This window comes from Cryptomeria japonica, chromosome 2, assembly GCF_030272615.1.
Source record: "Cryptomeria japonica chromosome 2, Sugi_1.0, whole genome shotgun sequence".
NCBI lineage: Eukaryota > Viridiplantae > Streptophyta > Pinopsida > Cupressales > Cupressaceae > Cryptomeria > Cryptomeria japonica.
This window is the reverse complement of record NC_081406.1, coordinates 204206413-204224228: the sequence shown is the minus strand read 5'-3', so window position 1 is coordinate 204224228 and position 17816 is coordinate 204206413.

The window sequence follows — 17816 nt, the reverse complement described above, 5'->3', positions numbered from 1 at the left end:
TTCCACCATCCATCACACATCTAAAAGAGAAAATCAAGTGGACATGGGTGCCTCTACTTTCACTCTATCATGAGACAAAAAAGGTAAAAGGTAAAGGTAGTTGTCTCTTTTTTCATTTATCTTAGTATTTATAGCATTTTCTATTTAATCATCTTCAATACTTCTTGACATAAACTACTATAAAAAATTACCTTGTTCTTAAAATAACGAAGAATAAAAAATCTAGTGCTTGAGGTATATTTAAGGACCCACCTTAGTCAAAACCATAGGTTGGTATAGAGTAGGATTTAAGGTGTGTGGTCCTAGGTATAGTTGTAAGTGATTGTAGCAATAAAAGTTTTGTGATGTGTGTAGCATAAAGAAGACCTAGATAGGCAAAAAAGGTTGTCAATACCTTAGTGGTGTGCACACATATTCTTAATACTTTCCACTTTATTCCATCCCACTTTTATAAAGAATATTGGAGGTGAATTATGATTCAAGGTTTATAAAAAAGATAGGCATGATGGAAAGGAACAAAAAACAAATTTGAATTCACGAGACACTACTAGGTGTCATCCCATCCATAATACAAAAGTGGATGTGCTACTGTCTTGGATTATAGAAAGATGAAACATAAATGAGAAACTAAGATTATGCTTATGTAAGAATTGATAGCTAAGAGACAATTTAGACTCCATGAAAATCAAACCAATCTAAATTATACATATTAAAAATAAGATTAAAAAACAAATGTACATTATCTAATCTTAAAATGTGAAAATAAGTATTTTATTAAATTCAATATCTCATTGATCATGACATAATATTTTCTTATCAAAGTAGATATTACTTTCAAATTAGTAAAGATGAGAAATATTTTATTTTAGATTTAAATTGAGAAGACCTAAATTTTAACTAGAGAAAAGATTATACAAACGTAGCAAAAACTAAACATAATGTTGGGACCTACAAAGGCACAATTTATGTCAATTCCTCCCTTATGCCTCGTAGCCTTTTCATGGGGGAACTTTCTATGAGTTTCTATTCCAAATTGTGATGGTATAAAGGTGAAAATGAAGTGTCCTTTGGAATTGCGTTTTGGGCAAGCTGGCCACATTTAAATAAAAAAAAAATGTTTCAATTTTTTGCTTACCCTTGTAGGCCCCACATTAACTAACCCTAGCATATGTTTAGATGTTCTATTTGTAGGCATTAGAGCCTTTAAATAATAATAATAATATCCTAATTTCATCTAAAAATTAAAAAATCTGACTTGATCCGTATTAAAATCAAGAATCGCTTGGGGACAAATTGTTGATAAAAACGCATCCTCCCAAAATATTTGGGGAAGTAAATTAATAATGAAAACCTTAAATATATGGAGCCCAGTCTCATTTGTGGAAGGAATAATATTTTAGTAAGGAAGTAAATTGACATCAAATGTTTGATAGTAATTGCATTAGGATTGTCCTTTTAATAGGTTAAATTATGTGATGTTTGATTGAGATTTTGATTTGAATATTGAGTTAATGAGTTTGACTTAAAAATTATGTAATTAAACTTATATAAAATATTATATAATTTGATAAGTTGTTAAAAATTCATTTATTTGTTAATGAGTGAAGAAATGAAGTCTATTATAAATAGTTTACTTTTACACAACATTTTACAAATTTGGTAGTAAGTTAAGCATGCTTGCTCTTGGAGAAATCTCCATCATTAAGAAATATGCAAACAAAGTAGTACTGGGTAGGGTGGCCTTTAAGGAAGTCTTAATGTGTCACCCTTGTTAGCATCACCAAGATGCAATGATTGCCAATTAAACCATTCATGTTCATGGAAGATGTGTTCTTATGAACCGCCATATGTGTAATATGACTCAATGAGTTTGGCTCAAAAACTATAAACTTAAAAAATGATAATATATCATAAGTGATTAGATTAGGGATTTTTGTACCTTTGATTGCATGTTGTGAAGAGGATTGTACCTAAGAATTTGGAATTGGATTACTAATATAAAGACGAAGACATCTAAATCCTAAAATTGAGTCTTAGAAAAAAAAAATTACAATAATGTTCTCATCTCGCAAAACCATGATCCTTTCCTACTAATCTATGATATTGTCCTATACTTTGGTCTTCAGTAGCTATAAGAAGACCACCCCAATAGTGTTGTCTAATGGAAGGAAAATTATGGCAGTGCTAACAAACACTTAGGACCAAGCAATGTTGGGGTTGAAGTTCATGCTTTCCTCACGCCTTAGTCATGCCCTATGACCAAGTTAACGATAAAGAGATTGGATGACCATTAAGGTGGACGATGAATGTTGGTGTAGATAAAGGAGGCCACTACATTAGGCATGCGTAAGTGATAGAAACAAATATGTACAAATGCGATTATTATTTGATTGCATTTGAGTTTTTATTGTGATAATGACTTGGGGTGCTTCCCTAAATATGTTATTTTGGAACATCAAGGCCAATTAACAACATAAGCATGTGAGCAAAGTAGTTAATTATAGAAGGGTTTCTTACTTGAACATAAACATTTATGTAAACTACTTAAAAACAAGAATTCAAAAAAGTATTAGAATAAGCATATTTATGTAATGAAGGTGTGACTATGCAAAAGGAAAACTATGTTCCTTTAGGAGATAGTTTCACTACATACATATAGTTATCTCCAACTAGTTAAACTAATGAAAATATCTAATTACAAATAAACAAATTAAAGTTTCAGAATATAAAAAATAGAAAATATAGAGGATAAAGAGTCTTCAACGAAAAATTGAGTGTCTTGACCAAGAACGACAGTGTAGCACGTAGACATCCACCCATGTAGCGCTTACAGTCTCATATGGACCATGATAGAAAGTACACAAAGAGTAGCAAAGAGCCAACGCAATGCTCCAATTAATCTGCAAAACTCAGATGTAAAAAATGCAACAACAAATACTAGATAAGTGCCCCCCCTCCCCCCCCCCACACACACACACATCACTTCCATTTTGCTTGCATGCAAGCCATACCATGGTTGGATTTTGAAATCCATTTTGTATAGTATAAAACTCTAATTAAATGGTATATTGATTCCTTTTTAATAGGATCTAGCACGGTTGGATCCTTTCATGTTACATAATAGCGAGAAGGTCCTAGCATGGAACCTTATAATCGTTTAACACATAGTAGCCAAATAATGAGGGGGCATCTTTCATTTTGTGTATCAACATCTCCACCCTCCAATATCCATAAGTAAAAGCCCCTCATTTGATATGCTTTAAACAGGTCACAAGACTTAAATTTATTTTTAATTGTTATGCTTGAGCCAAATATTGGTGGATAGTCAAATGATTGTAGCTCAACTAGTTGAGCACAATCAGTGAGGATGATTAAAAAAAAATCATCCACCAAAGTTCAAACCTTCAGAGATGCATTTGGGTTAGCTTTAATACTTGGTTGATTTTAATTGATGGGATCCCCTGCACGTGATTGCTTAGTTGAAGGACAACTTCTAATCTAGATGTATGCTCAATGTGAATATGTTGATAAAAAGAGATATCTCAATACATAATGAACCTATCTAACCAATGCAACTATGCTACCTACACACTAAGAAAACAACAAAACAAGAAAAAACCTTGCCAATTCATGCACATATGCTATACTCATTCAGAACCCGTGTGCTTCTAACATGCAACTAATCTTGATTCATGGTACACAAAAATCCCCTATTTCTAGATTCCAAGTCTTTTGATAATCTATTTCATCTATTTTGCATCTATATCAAGAAGTCTAAGTTTATTCTAGACCGAACTAGTTACGAACCATATGAACTATGATACACCTCACCGTTGAAATTTACAATCTAAAGCCTAAGTTAATCTAGAATTGATTTTATATTAAATCTAATTCATCATGAAATTAAGGTCCAAGACAAAATATCTCGGATTCCAAATATTCCAATCAGCTATAATAGATTTACTTTTTCGTGTCAATCTTCTTAAGCTAAGTTCAAATCTAGAACTGAGTTTATACCAAGTGAGATAAAATATCATGAATCCGTAGAAATAATTTAATCCTCTGGATCGCAAGTCCACAGTTGGCTACATTAGGCTCAATCTTTTGCAACCGAATTCTAGCCATAAAAGTAAATTATTGACTCCAATGGTCCTACTGCTGACACACATAGTCCACAAATGCAACTAAACCTGGACAAATAAGTACCTAATACACTCAATAGCCACCTAATGCACATGAGACTTTCTTTTCTCCAAGTATAATTTTCTTCATTGAGATGTCATTAAGTCACTCTTATCTAGGTATCTTGGACATATTTACTATAGTAATCATTTTTCATAAATTTAGTTACGTTGAGAAGTATAATTATAGAGGTAGTAAGGGATGGAATGTAATAGTATGATTGTGCTCACAAAGCTATTAAATCTTATTCATGCATCAAAGACATGTTTTCTATAGTATAATATATTTGGCGCAAGTCTAATTATATCAAACTAAACACAATTAGCTCTTTGAATAAATTTTTATTAAAATAACTATTGAATAAATAGAATAATTTAAAAAATAGAAATAACTCTTGTATATAAAATAAAATAAATATAACTCACGTAAATAAAATAAAATAGATTTTAAAGGGTTCTAAGGTAAAATAAAATTTGGATTCCATCTTTTTAAAAGACTATCTATTAGTCCAAGGGGTTGAGCTTAGTTGGTTAAAGCATTGAGTTCTCAATGTGGAGACCCAAGTTCAACTCTCTTGAGGGACACCTTTGTGTAGAATTCTAAGTTGTGACTCTTGGTCTTCCATTGGTTGTATTTGTCACATTGTTTAAAGTGGATTTCTAAGTTGTGACCCTTGGTCTTCCAATTGTTGTTTCTAGTTTGGTGCTCGAAAGGAGCTAGTATTTGCAAAAAATGAGCTTTGTGATTCTATGATACTTAATACAAAAAAAAGACTATCTATTAGTACAAATATCTTAAATATATCTATCTAAAAATGTTGAGAGATATCAATTGAAAGTTATTTTAATCAATTTGTCATATATAAAAGAATATGTATCTTGATAAGGATATCTTTCAATATATTTTATATTGATTTTTGAAAAGATGGATACACTAGTTACTATAAAATATATATCAAAGCCAAATTGTATTGGTTTAACAAGATAATGGCTATCTATTAGTGTAGATATCTTAAAAATATCTATCTAAAAAAATGTTGAGAGATATCAATTTGAAGTTATTTTAAAAATATTATGTTTATTATTAAATATTACTATATTAATATATAAATGGCTATCAAATTTAAGTAAAAAGGTAAGAATTTTTGTTAACACACTCACACCATTGCATTCCACCCTTTGTTGCTATTATAGAATGCATCTTACTTTAAAAATAGAGAGATGCCCTTCTCAAGATACATATTTTTAATCAATTTATCATATATATGTGAAATAGTCATCTTAAGAAGGATATCTTTCAATATATTATACATATATTTTTTAAAATATATATACACTAATTACTATAAAATATGGTTGAAGATAAAAATATATATCAAAGCTAATTTGTATAGGTTAAACCTACAAGATATGCTATCATAAGAGTATTAGGTACTATTTGCCTTCATTGGCTTGCTATTATTAGTTCCTGCCCCACATGGAGCTATTAGTGAGAGTTTGCATTAAACAGTTATAATTCATATGTTTCAATGGCCAATAGCATTGTCCAAATTTTCCATTGCTATAGCTCAATTCAGTGTTCAGTACTAAAATGTAATAGGACTTTAACGATTTGTTGTAAAGAATGAGTCTTGGCAAGTTCTAATTGGCATGTGCAGAGGCATTCCAGACTACGATGCAAGAGAAGGCATATATATTGAAGCGTTGTCTACAAATTTGCAGAGCTTGACATTCATAAAAAAGTTTTATATCATTTTTTATTTAATAGGCAACATTTGTAGATGCACACATTTGGCTCATCGATTGGAGGGAATTCAAGGTGGCATTTTGTAAAATGGGCTTTGGTTTCAAGGTGCAGAGTTGTGTGTTGTTCCAAAGCAAGAGACACACAAAAAAATCCATGACAGACATGTGGAACAAAGTCTGTAGATAGATGGCATGTAGGCCAAAAGACCCATTGTTGCACAAGTGGGAGATGACAGTGTAAAAACATATTAATAAAGGCATCATACGGTATTTTTTTTGACATCCAATGGTTTTGGAGCACAACCTAGCCTTCTTTTTACCTTCAAAGTCTACAGCAAATTCTGCTCTATTCTGGTAGAGGATTGTTGTTTTTTTCTTTAGCCATGGCCTTTTATAGAACCCCATCAAGCAAAATGTATGTGTGCATTATTATAGACTTTATAGGCATCGATTTCATTGTTTATAAAAAAAAAAAAGGGTTGTAGTTTTTGGCTCTAGGGTTTCTGATTTGACATATTCACCCCATGAATGTTTTGAAAGATTCTAATAGTGATCCAATTTCATTTTCCATATTTGTGGTGGGAGACATTTCCTTCCCTTCCATAAAATACCAAATTTATGATCTAAGGAAGCCATCGCCTGTTGGCAATATAGCATTATAACAGACAATGAAAGATTGTTGGCATTTCATAAGGATATTGAGAAGGTTGTTGATGGTTATGGATATAACTGATTAAGGATATTTACTGTCTTGATATTATTATTTTGTCATTGATGTCAAGAAATTGATTTTCTAATTCAGTATGATGTTGCCATATCTTGAGAAGTATGATTTGAAGATTATAAAGATGTCGGTTAAAGACATAGGAAAGAATATGATGAATAAGGGGATGAATAAGGTATTCAATGGGCAACTAGTACCGAGTCAGACAATGATGAGATCATGATGTTTTAGATTGTTTTAACATCATACATATGTTGTAAAATGTAAAGGTTAATACTATACTATGTTATCAAGCAAAGAACCTAGTCGGTAAACCCTAAGGTTATCGCTATTGGTTAATGAAGGCGGAATGTCTATTGAGTGAAGTTTAGTATTCACCGAGTTGTTACCAAGTTGTAACCGAGCTATAATAGAATGCATTAAATATTTACATGCGATATTTAATGAAGGAAGCTGATGAGTTGGAACTGATTGAATGATTGGTATGTCGTTAATATAGTTTGTTAACAAATCTAAGGCAATGGAAAGTCGGCATGAAGATCTACAACTCAGATTGAACCGCAATACCCTGGCACAAGTTCCAAGAAATGTATGCAAGTTCCAAGGCAAGGTAAAACATTTTCAGATCGAAAGATGCATTGAACCTGGACAAGATCGAAGATCTAATGGCTATGATTGATCATGGGAAATGTGATCAAGGAGATTAAGCGGTTACCTAATTGTTTATAAATAGGAAACTGTTGATAAACAATGTATGCAGGCAAGTGTATGCACAGGGATGCTACATAGTGATTACCGAGCACAAAAGCTTGAAGACCTGTTAGAATAACAGAGTATAGAAGCCCAGCAGATAGAAAGATTAGTTCTATGTCTAGATTGTATTGAACAAATAGGAATCTGCTTTAGCATTTTTAGATGTGAAGTTGCAGATAGATTTTATTACTATTATTTTGTGAAAGTGACAGAAAATCTCTTAACCAAGTGGACTTAACAATCTTATTTGTAAAACCGTCTAGCAAGGTGACATTCTGATTGAGTGTTTGAAATCCTTTAACAAGGTCACTTCTAACAAGGTGAAGATCCTAACAGATCTGAGGGAAATCCCTTGACCGGGTCACATCTAGCAATTTGTTTGTAATCTTTAACATGATTTGCTTTTAACCGAGCATACTATAGAAGAGTATATTTCTTAGTGGGTCTAAAATCCCACAGTGGTTTTTCCCTATTTGGGTTTCCACATTAAATCTGGTGTTATGAGGTTTATGATGTTTATATGCTTTTGAGTTTGCATGTTTAACAGTTTTGGTTATATTACTGAAATATATGTTACCGAGGTTGAATCTGATGTTTTTATGGATGATTAAGTTTGTATGATTCACCCCCCCCTCTTATCTTGTTGGCTATTGGATCTGTACTTATATTAAGTAGCAGAACTATCAATTGGTATCAAAGCTTTAGACTCCGAAAGGAAAGTTTAAAGGCACTTGAGTTAAAGATCAAAGGATGTATAAGAGGGATGCACCAAAGCTAAACAAATCAAGTTTCTCTACATGGCAGAAAAGGATGAAGCTACATCTATCAAGAGCTGGAGAATATGTTGTATACTATCTGGAGAATGATTTTGTTACACCAAGCACCTATCCATGGACTATGGAAGAGATAAAGGCAAAGCAAGAACATATTCAAGCAATGATTGAAATAACATCTGCATTGACCAACTCAGAGTTTAATGATCTAGAAGGCTGCAATGATGCAAAGGCAATGTGGGATAAGCTCATATCAGAATATGGAGGAGATGAACATGTTCAAAGAGCAAAAGTAGATAGTCTAAGAGGACAACTTGAATCTATGAGGATGAATGAGGGTGAGAACACAACTCAGTATAGTACAAGACTAAAGGAGATTGTCAATCAAATCAAAGGAGGAGGTGGAACTATTGAAGAAAAGGATATAACAAGTAAGTTGCTAAGAACCCTTCTACCAGCTTATGCAATCCGAGTCTCTATAATCAATGAATTAAGGTATGTACCTAATATGCTAGTTTCTTTAGATGCTACTATTGGTAAGCTACATGCATTTGAGTTAAGTAACTTTGATAACAGTGGATCTTCGGTAAATAAAGTTGAATTTGCATTTAGTTCTTTTCATCTGGATGAATCTCATGATTTCAATGAAAGAAAGTATAAGTACTCTGAAGGAGATTACAGTGGAGCAAGTGAAAGATTTCATAAAAAAATGGAGGTAGTACACAAACTGTATGAGGAAATCAGAAAGCAAGAAGAGTTTGAAGCACTTTTAGCCAAAAGGTTACCGAGAGGCAAAGGTAAGTATAAAGGAAAGCTACCTTTGAAATGTTTTAATTGTGATAAAATAGGACATATGGCTTCTAACTATCCTGACAAAGATTCTACAGAAAAGAGAGATTACCGAGATGACAGACAGAAAGATAATCATTACAGAGGACACCGAGACTTCAGAAGAAGAGATAGAAAGACATGCCTAATAGTTGATGAGGAATCCAATGATGATAAAGCAGATGAGACTGATATAGAGGAAGTAGTTTATGTGGCTATCAAAGATGGATTAGATGAAGAAAGGTATGAAGAAAAAACCCTAATATCTCACATAAACACTAATGATTCTTGGATTATAGATAGTGGATGCTCACATCATATGACAGGAGATAAACACAAGTTTGTTATATTAGAAGATTATGATGGAGGCTATGTCATATTTGGTAATGATGCACCATGTCCGGTAAGAGGTAAATGATCTATAACACTTCTTGACAATGCAAGATGCAATGATGTTTATTGGGTTGAAGGTTTGAAATACAATTTGTTGAGTGTAGCATAGCTAAACAACACAGGTTACCGAATAGAATTTCAGAAGGGAATTGTCAAAGTTCATGACAAGAATGGAAAGTTAGCTGCTACCGGGATACAAACAAAAGGTAACACATTTCACCTTGACTCAACTCGTAACAAGTGTTTGCATGTAAAGATAGATGATACCTGGTTATGGCATAAAAGGTTTTGTCATGTAAATTTTGATAATCTGATCAAAATAAGAAAGAAGCACCGAGTAAGAGGTCTACCGAGTCTTGAAAAACCTGAGAATGCTATGTGTCGAGGATGCTAGATGGGTAAGATGACAAGATCAAGCTTTACAAGTAAGTCTTACACTTCTAAGGGAATTTTAGATCTAGTACACACTGATCTTTGTGGTCCTATGAAAGTTCAAAGTTATTATGGTGATAAATATTTCATATTATTTGTGGATGACTATTCAAGGATGATGTCAATAATGTTTCTAAAAGAAAAATCAGAAGCTTTTCAAATGTTTAAATGGTACAAGGCAAGAGTTGAAAATGAAACAGGAAGACAACTGAAATGTCTTAGATCAGATAGAGGAGGAGAGTTCACATTTGATGAGTTCAATTTATTTTGCAATGATCATGGTATTAAAAGACAAGTCTCTGCACCGAGAACTCCACAGCAGAATGGAATAGCTGAGAGAAGAAATAGATCTATTATGGATTGTGCTAGAACACCGATGATTGAAAAGAAGGTGCCACAAACATTTTGGAGAGAAGCAATACGCACTATTGTTTACACCTTGAACCGAGTTCAATTGAAGAAAGGTACTTTGAAGACACCATATGAAATCTGGTATGATAAGAAACCTAATGTAAGTTATTTTAAAATCTTTGGAAGTAGATGCTATGTTCACAAAGATGATAGAAATGACAAATTTGATCAGAAGAGTGAGGAAGGAACATTTCTAGGTTATTCTTCTAGAAGCAAAGCATTTAAATGTCTAATCAAATCATCTAACAAAATAGTAGAAAGTGCAAATGTGAAAATTGATGAATTTGCAGAAAGAAATGATGAAGGAAATTCCAAGGAACTAGAAGACTATGATGAATTTGTCTATGTTCAACCGAGAAGTCTTACTGAAAAGATTGTTAAAGAAAATGAAGAGAATATCCAGTTACCGAGTGATGAAGAAGATCATACAGAGCCTACCGAGCCTGTATTAGCCAAGTATGTTAGAAGACATCATGTACCAAGTCAGATTATAGGAGATAAGGATGATCCAGTGATGACAAGGAACAAACTGAGACATAACACATGTTTGATATCTGAATTTGAACCAAGAATAGTGAAAGAGGCATTTAACAGTGAAGATTGGATAAATGCTATGATAGAAGAGATTGATCAAATCAAGAAGAATGACACATGGACACTAATCCCAAGACCGAAGGACAAAAATGTAATCGGTACAAAGTGGATTTTCAGAAACAAGCTAAATGAAAAAGGAGAGGTCATTCGAAACAAAGCAAGACTAGTTTGCAAAGGTTATGCTCATGAAGAAGGAATTGATTATGGTGAAACTTTTGCACCTGTTGCTAGACTTGAAGGAGTGAGAACATTGTTGGCATATGCTACTTTCAAGAACTTCAAGGTATATCAAATGGATGTCAAATCTGCATTTCTGAATGGAATATTAGAAGAAGAAGTTTTTATTGAACAACCTGAAGGATTTGTTGAAGACAATAATAAAGATCAGGTATGTAAATTGAACAAAGCTTTATATGGTTTGAAACAAGCACCTACAACATGGTATGAAAGATTGCACTCTTATTTGATTAAGATTGGTTTTATAAGGACAAGTGAGAACAACAACATGTACATGAAGAATGATGATAATGGAATACTGATCTCAGCCATATTTGTTGATGATATTATATTTTGTGGAAATGACTCTTTATGCAAGAATTTTGGAAATGAAATGACCAAAGAATTTGAGATATCATTAATCGGTGAGATAAAGTATTTTATAGGTTTACAGATACTGCAAATGAAAAATGAGATTTTCAATACTCAATCCAAGTACAGAAAGGAAATCTTGAAGAAATTTGGAATGGAGGATTCAAAACTAGTAAGTACTCCTATGACTACCAATTGTAAATTGTCAAAGAATGATGAATCTGCATCTGTTAATGAGACACTTTACTGATCCATGATTGGAAAGCTACAATATGTTGTTCACAGCAGACCAGATATAGCTCATGCAGTAGGTATAGTTGCAAGATTCTCTGCATATCTTAAGGAAACACACATGACAACAATCAAAAGAATTTTTAGATACTTGAAAGGCACTGAGGATTATGGCTTAGTATATCAGAAAGGAAATGATTTTGATTTAAAAGTTTATACTGATGTTGATTGGGCAGGCAACATTGATGACAGAAAAAGCACAAGTGGAGGAGCTTTCTTTTTAGGAGAAAGACTAGTGAGTTGGCTTAACAAGAAACAAGGATGTGCTTCACAGTCAACAATAGAAGCTGAATACGTTGTTGTAGCATTGAATTGTACCAACATTGCATGGATCAAACAATTGTTGGAAGGTATAAATGAGACAGTTACCGAGCCAGTAACTATATTCTATGACAATACGAGTGCCATTAATATTTCAAAGAATCCTGTTATGCACTCTAAGACAAAGCACATATCTATCAAATATCATTATCTTAGAGAAGAAGCTCAAGAGAAGAAAGTGGTGTTGGAATATGTTAGCACAAAGGAACAAATAGTAGATATCTTCACCAAGCCACTACCAAGGGACACTTTTGAATATCTCAGAAGTAAGTTGGGGGTCCTACCTCTATCTTCTACTCACTGACCGAGTTCGGTGAACGCATCAATCCGATGACTCTATCGAATATCTTTTTGGGAGTTGATGCTGATTTATACACTTTAGGATGTTTTCTAAAGGTGTATAGGACATATTACAAGAATTCATATAGGGAACGGGAATTGAAGACAAAATACTCTGACCGAGATTGAATTGATACACAATAGCAGGAAATCACTTCATACAAACAGAAATTATGTTTTAGTTCTTTACTTTTTGGCATTGTTGTCAAAGGGGGAGAAGACTACTATAAAGGGGAGAAGACAAATGAGAAGACTACAGATAGAAAACTAAAAAAACAAGAGAAGTCTAATGTATGGGGGAGAGCATTTCAGCATTTCAGCATTTCAGCATTTCAGAATCATAGCAATCCGAATCTTTTAAGGTCAAATCAATTAGTTTTGCCATCAATGCCAAAGGGGGAGATTGTTGGCAATATAGCATTATAACAGACAATGAAAGATTGTTGGCATTTCATAAGGATATTGAGAAGGTTGTTGATGATTATGGATATAACTGATTAAGGATCTTTTATTGTCTTGATATTATTATTTTGTCATTGATGTCAAGAAATTGATTTTCTAATTCAGTATGATGTTGCCATATCTTGAAAAGTATGATTTGAAGATTATAAAGATGTCGATAAAAGACACAGGAAAGAATATGATGAATAAGGGGATGAATAAGGTATTCAATGGGCAAATAGTACTGAGTGAGACAATGATGAGATCATGATGTTTTAGATTGTTTTAACATCATACATATGTTGTAAAAAGTAAAGGTTAATACTATAATATGTTATCAAGCAAAGAACCTAGTCGATAAACCCTAAGGAACCTAGTCGGTAAACCCTAAGGTTATCGCTATCGGTTAATGAAGGCGGAATGTCTACCAAGTGAAGTTTAGTATTCACCAAGTTGTTACCGAGTTGTAACCGAGCTATAACAGAATGCATTAAATATTTACATGTGATATTTAATGAAGGAAGCTGATGAGCTGGAACTGATTGAATGATTGGTATGTCGTTAATATAGTTTGTTAATGAATCTAAGGCAATGGAAAGTCAGCATGAAGATCTACAACTTAGATTAAACTGCAATACCCTAGCACAAGTTCCAAGAAATGTATGCAAGTTCCAAGGTGGGGTAAAACATTTTCAGATCGAAAGATGCATTGAACCTGGACAAGATCAAAGATCTAATGGCTATGATTGATCATGGGAAATGTGATCAAGGAGATTAAGTGGTTACCTAATTGTTTATAAATAGGAAATTGTTGATAAACAATGTATGCGGGCAAGTGTATGCACAGGGATGCTACATAGTGATTACCAAGCATAGAAGCTTGAAGTCTTGTTTGAATAATAGAGTATAGAAGCCCATCAGATAGACAAGATTAGTTCTATGTCTAGATTGTATTAAACAAATAGGAATCTGCTTTAGCATTTTAGATGTGAAGTTGCAGATAGATTTTATTACTGTTATTTTGTGAAAGTGACAGAAATTCTCTTAACTGAGTGGACTTAACAGTCTTATTTGTAAAACCCTCTAGCAAGGTGACATTCTAATTGAATGTTTGAAATCCTTTAACAAGGCCACTTCTAACAAGGTGAAGATCCTAACAGATCTAAGGGAAATCCCTTAACCGGGTCACATCTAGCAATGTCTTTGTAATCTTTAATAGGATTTGCTTTTAACCGAGCATACTCTAGAAGAGTATATTTCTTAGTGGGTCCGAAATCCCACAATGGTTTTTCCCTATTTGGGTTTCCACATTAAATCTGGTGTTATGAGGTTTATGATGTTTATATGCTTTTGAGTTTGCATGTTTAACAGTTTTGGTTATATTACTGAAATATATGTTACCGAGGTTGAATCTGATGTTTTTATGGATGATTAAGTTTGTATGATTCACCCCCCCCTCTCATCTTGTTGGCTATTGGATCTGTACTTATATTAAGTATCAGAATTATCATCGCCTACCATAAACTTTGTGAAAGAAATGAGATCTTTGTCAAATCGTTCAGAAATGTTTGTCAGGATGAATAGGAGGGCAATTGTTACTGTCACAAAAATGCCAATGAATCCTTGGAGCTCTGTAGCTTTTCTCCACTTCTTTTCCCACTTCAATCTATTGCGGCTAATGGTCTTCTTTGCCCTCTTGTTGTTTATTAGGGCTTTAGTAAAAGTGGCATGATCACCTTTGGCCCCATGCTACGTTATAACACATATATATACATAAAGGAAAATGAATTAGGAATTTCACCTCTTCTAAGTCTTCATTCATACGTTTTTTAAATACTCCTATATTAGTAATGTATATATGGTTGCTAATGTTACTTTAATGCCTTAGAACTTAGGAAATCAATATGCTCACTTTATCAGTAATTTTTTGCCATTAGGAGTCATGCCAAATATACATCACACCAAAGATACACAGATGGCATATAGATGAGCATACATGGTTAACAAAAATATTATTACCTAGGTACTACTCAACTCTGTGAAGTATTGTACTTCACTTGCACATCTCTCATGAGTAAACAACTCTTCAGCGACCCATTTCTTGAGTTCACAATTTAATCTCAATATTTAATCACTCCAAATTTGGTCCATATTTAATCTCAATATTTGAAAACAAACTTAAGCACAACATCAAATATAGCCAAACTCTCCACCTTAACAAAGAAATTTTCCTTTAATTCATGTTGTAGATCCTTAACATGCTACTATGTTTTACAAGCTTCTAACAACTTAGGATCTGATACCTAATGTCAACCTCTCCACCCCAAGAAACTTCCCACCAAAATCCATCCTATGGCTTTTTAAAAAGCCACTGCATTTTCAGATTTTTGAAATCACAACCTCAAGGCAGGTACTTAAATTTGAAATTAAGTTAAAATTTTGAAGAAGGATTGGAGGATTCAATTTAAATTCAAGAACATATAGAAATAGTCTTAAAAACAAGTGCACGTCCATTAGCAGACCTAAAAAACAAAAGGAAGTTAAATGCCATCCCATTATCATGATAAAAAAATCTAACTCTAATCTAAAATCCTTGACATTTGCACAGATCATAATTTTGGTAATAAAATGAAATACCTGGAAGAGCTATCAAACTAAGAACCCCAAAAAAATCAGTACAACAATAAAGAGCCCATTCCTGGCATCAAAGCAAGTTAAATTTATTCACAAACCACAACAATCTAGCAAATAAATAGAGAAAAAATCACTTTGATCAAAAGCCCATTAGAAGCATATAAAACTTGAACCAAAGTAATAAAAGAACCAAATACAGAGCCCTACAATCACATCAATAACCAAAAATACCATCAAAGCTCACCAAAGCCTAAATAATCTAACAAGGAAAGGCCACAACCAATTCTTCGATCAAAATTCAAAAGCTTAGAAAATCAGGGGATATTAAATTGTTCCAACCATTGTGATTTATCTAATGAAAAAATGTAGCAATATCTAAACACAAAAACATAACGAAACAAAGACTAGAGAAGCAGGGGTTATCACTGATGCACTTACATTGTAGCCAAGATAAGGAATGGCTCAAATAACACCTAAAATGTCTCACATAACATATTATGCAGTGGCCAGGATACTGGACTTACAAATCACTATAAATATAGGAGTTTTGTAATCCAAAAGCTTTAATATGCCATTTTGCACAACAGTTTTACACAACTTAATTGCACTTTTGTATATGTCAATAGTAAGGTATCATGATTGTTGTTATTCTTGTTATTAGGCTTATGGCTACATTTTGGCTTGAATTTTATTTGTGAAAAGGTTTTTCTATCAGTTGTATTTATACTTCTTCATAGATCATTGGTGCATGCTTGTAAAAGCAATATCTTAAAAACTTAGAAGAGTTGCATATGTAAATGCATCATTTGGTTGCAATTTTACTAGGTCTATGTTGTTGGATGTTGAAAACTTGAAAAATACTTCAGACATTATACTTGATCTTTGCTATAATTCAGACATTATACTTGATCTTTTCTAATTCCAAGTATATATAGCATTAAATAATTATAAATCATATGTTTCTGTAGAGTCATAAAATTGTGACCTTGCAATTTTCGACTGCATTTGGGTCTTCACATTCGTGACATGAATCCCTAAGCTTGATTGGAGACTCGAGACATGCTCATACCTCCCGAAACATGCATTTTCTTGCACCTCACACTGCATGTTCCTTCTTTATGTCCTAAATTAGGGCAGGACAGGGGTTGTTGGCATTCTACACTCAATGAGAATATGGTTGATGTTGTCATTGATGGAAACCAACCGTTAACAAGTTTCTATGCATACACTGGCATCCAGATTACACCAGCAATGAAGTATACCGACACTCAGGCCAAAATGACAGAAAGGTTTTTTTATGTGAATTGTATTGTAAATATAATTAATTATTTGTAAGTCATCATGATGTATTGTAAAGACTCATATATGTATGAGATCTTATAGATCATTTTGTATAAGGATATGTTTATTATCATTGGTATATGTAAGACAACAAAAGGTTTTGTTAAGGTATCTACCTGAGCTTAAAACGATACTGAACCAAGCATTAAAGATGTTATTTTTGATCAGTACATTGTATTGGATTTAATTATCCATTTTGTAGTCAGTGAGACTCTTCTATTGAGTAGTGAGCTCTAGGTTGTTGGCCTTCCTGCATGGGCAAGCCCATGTTATAAGTAATATTTATTCATAGTGGCCAATGAGTAAATATTGTGGGTCACAAATCCCACCGAGGTTTTTCTCACACCGGGTTTCCTTGCCAAAATATCTTGTGTTGTGGTGTGCATTTATGCTATCTCTATTATTTCTCTTTACTACATTATTTCTTGCTTATCGATACATTGATTTGGGTTGCAAAGATATAAATAAGTTTAAATATTCCATTAACTGGTTAGACACTGATTCACCCTCCCCCCCCCCCCTCTCAATGTCTTTGGGATTGTCATTGAATCTAACAATTGGTATTAGAGCCTGGTCCTCTATTTACTAAAGCCTAACAACTTGAGGAAGATTCTGAAACCGGTACCGATGGAGAATTTGAGAAAATGGTTGGAAGGAGCTCTTGAAGATTTTGATGTAGAAAAATTGAAGAATATCAAACTTGAAGATGATCTGAGGACTGCTAAGGAATTCATTAAAGGACTTCAGGAGAACCTGGTTATAGTACAAAACAAGAGAAAGGAACTTCATGAATAAATGCAAAAACATGATGATGAAAATGATAACTCAATGATGAACCACTAGTACCAAACCGGTACTGAGAGGGGGGGGTAGGTGAATCAGTACAGACACAAATATAGTCCAAAACTAGTTTGACAGTAAACACTCACAATGACTGATAAATAGAGATACCGGTAAGACAGAGTGCAACCGGTAGCATCCAATATAGCTCAATCAGTCATGAACCGGTCACTCACTAAGCTTTTC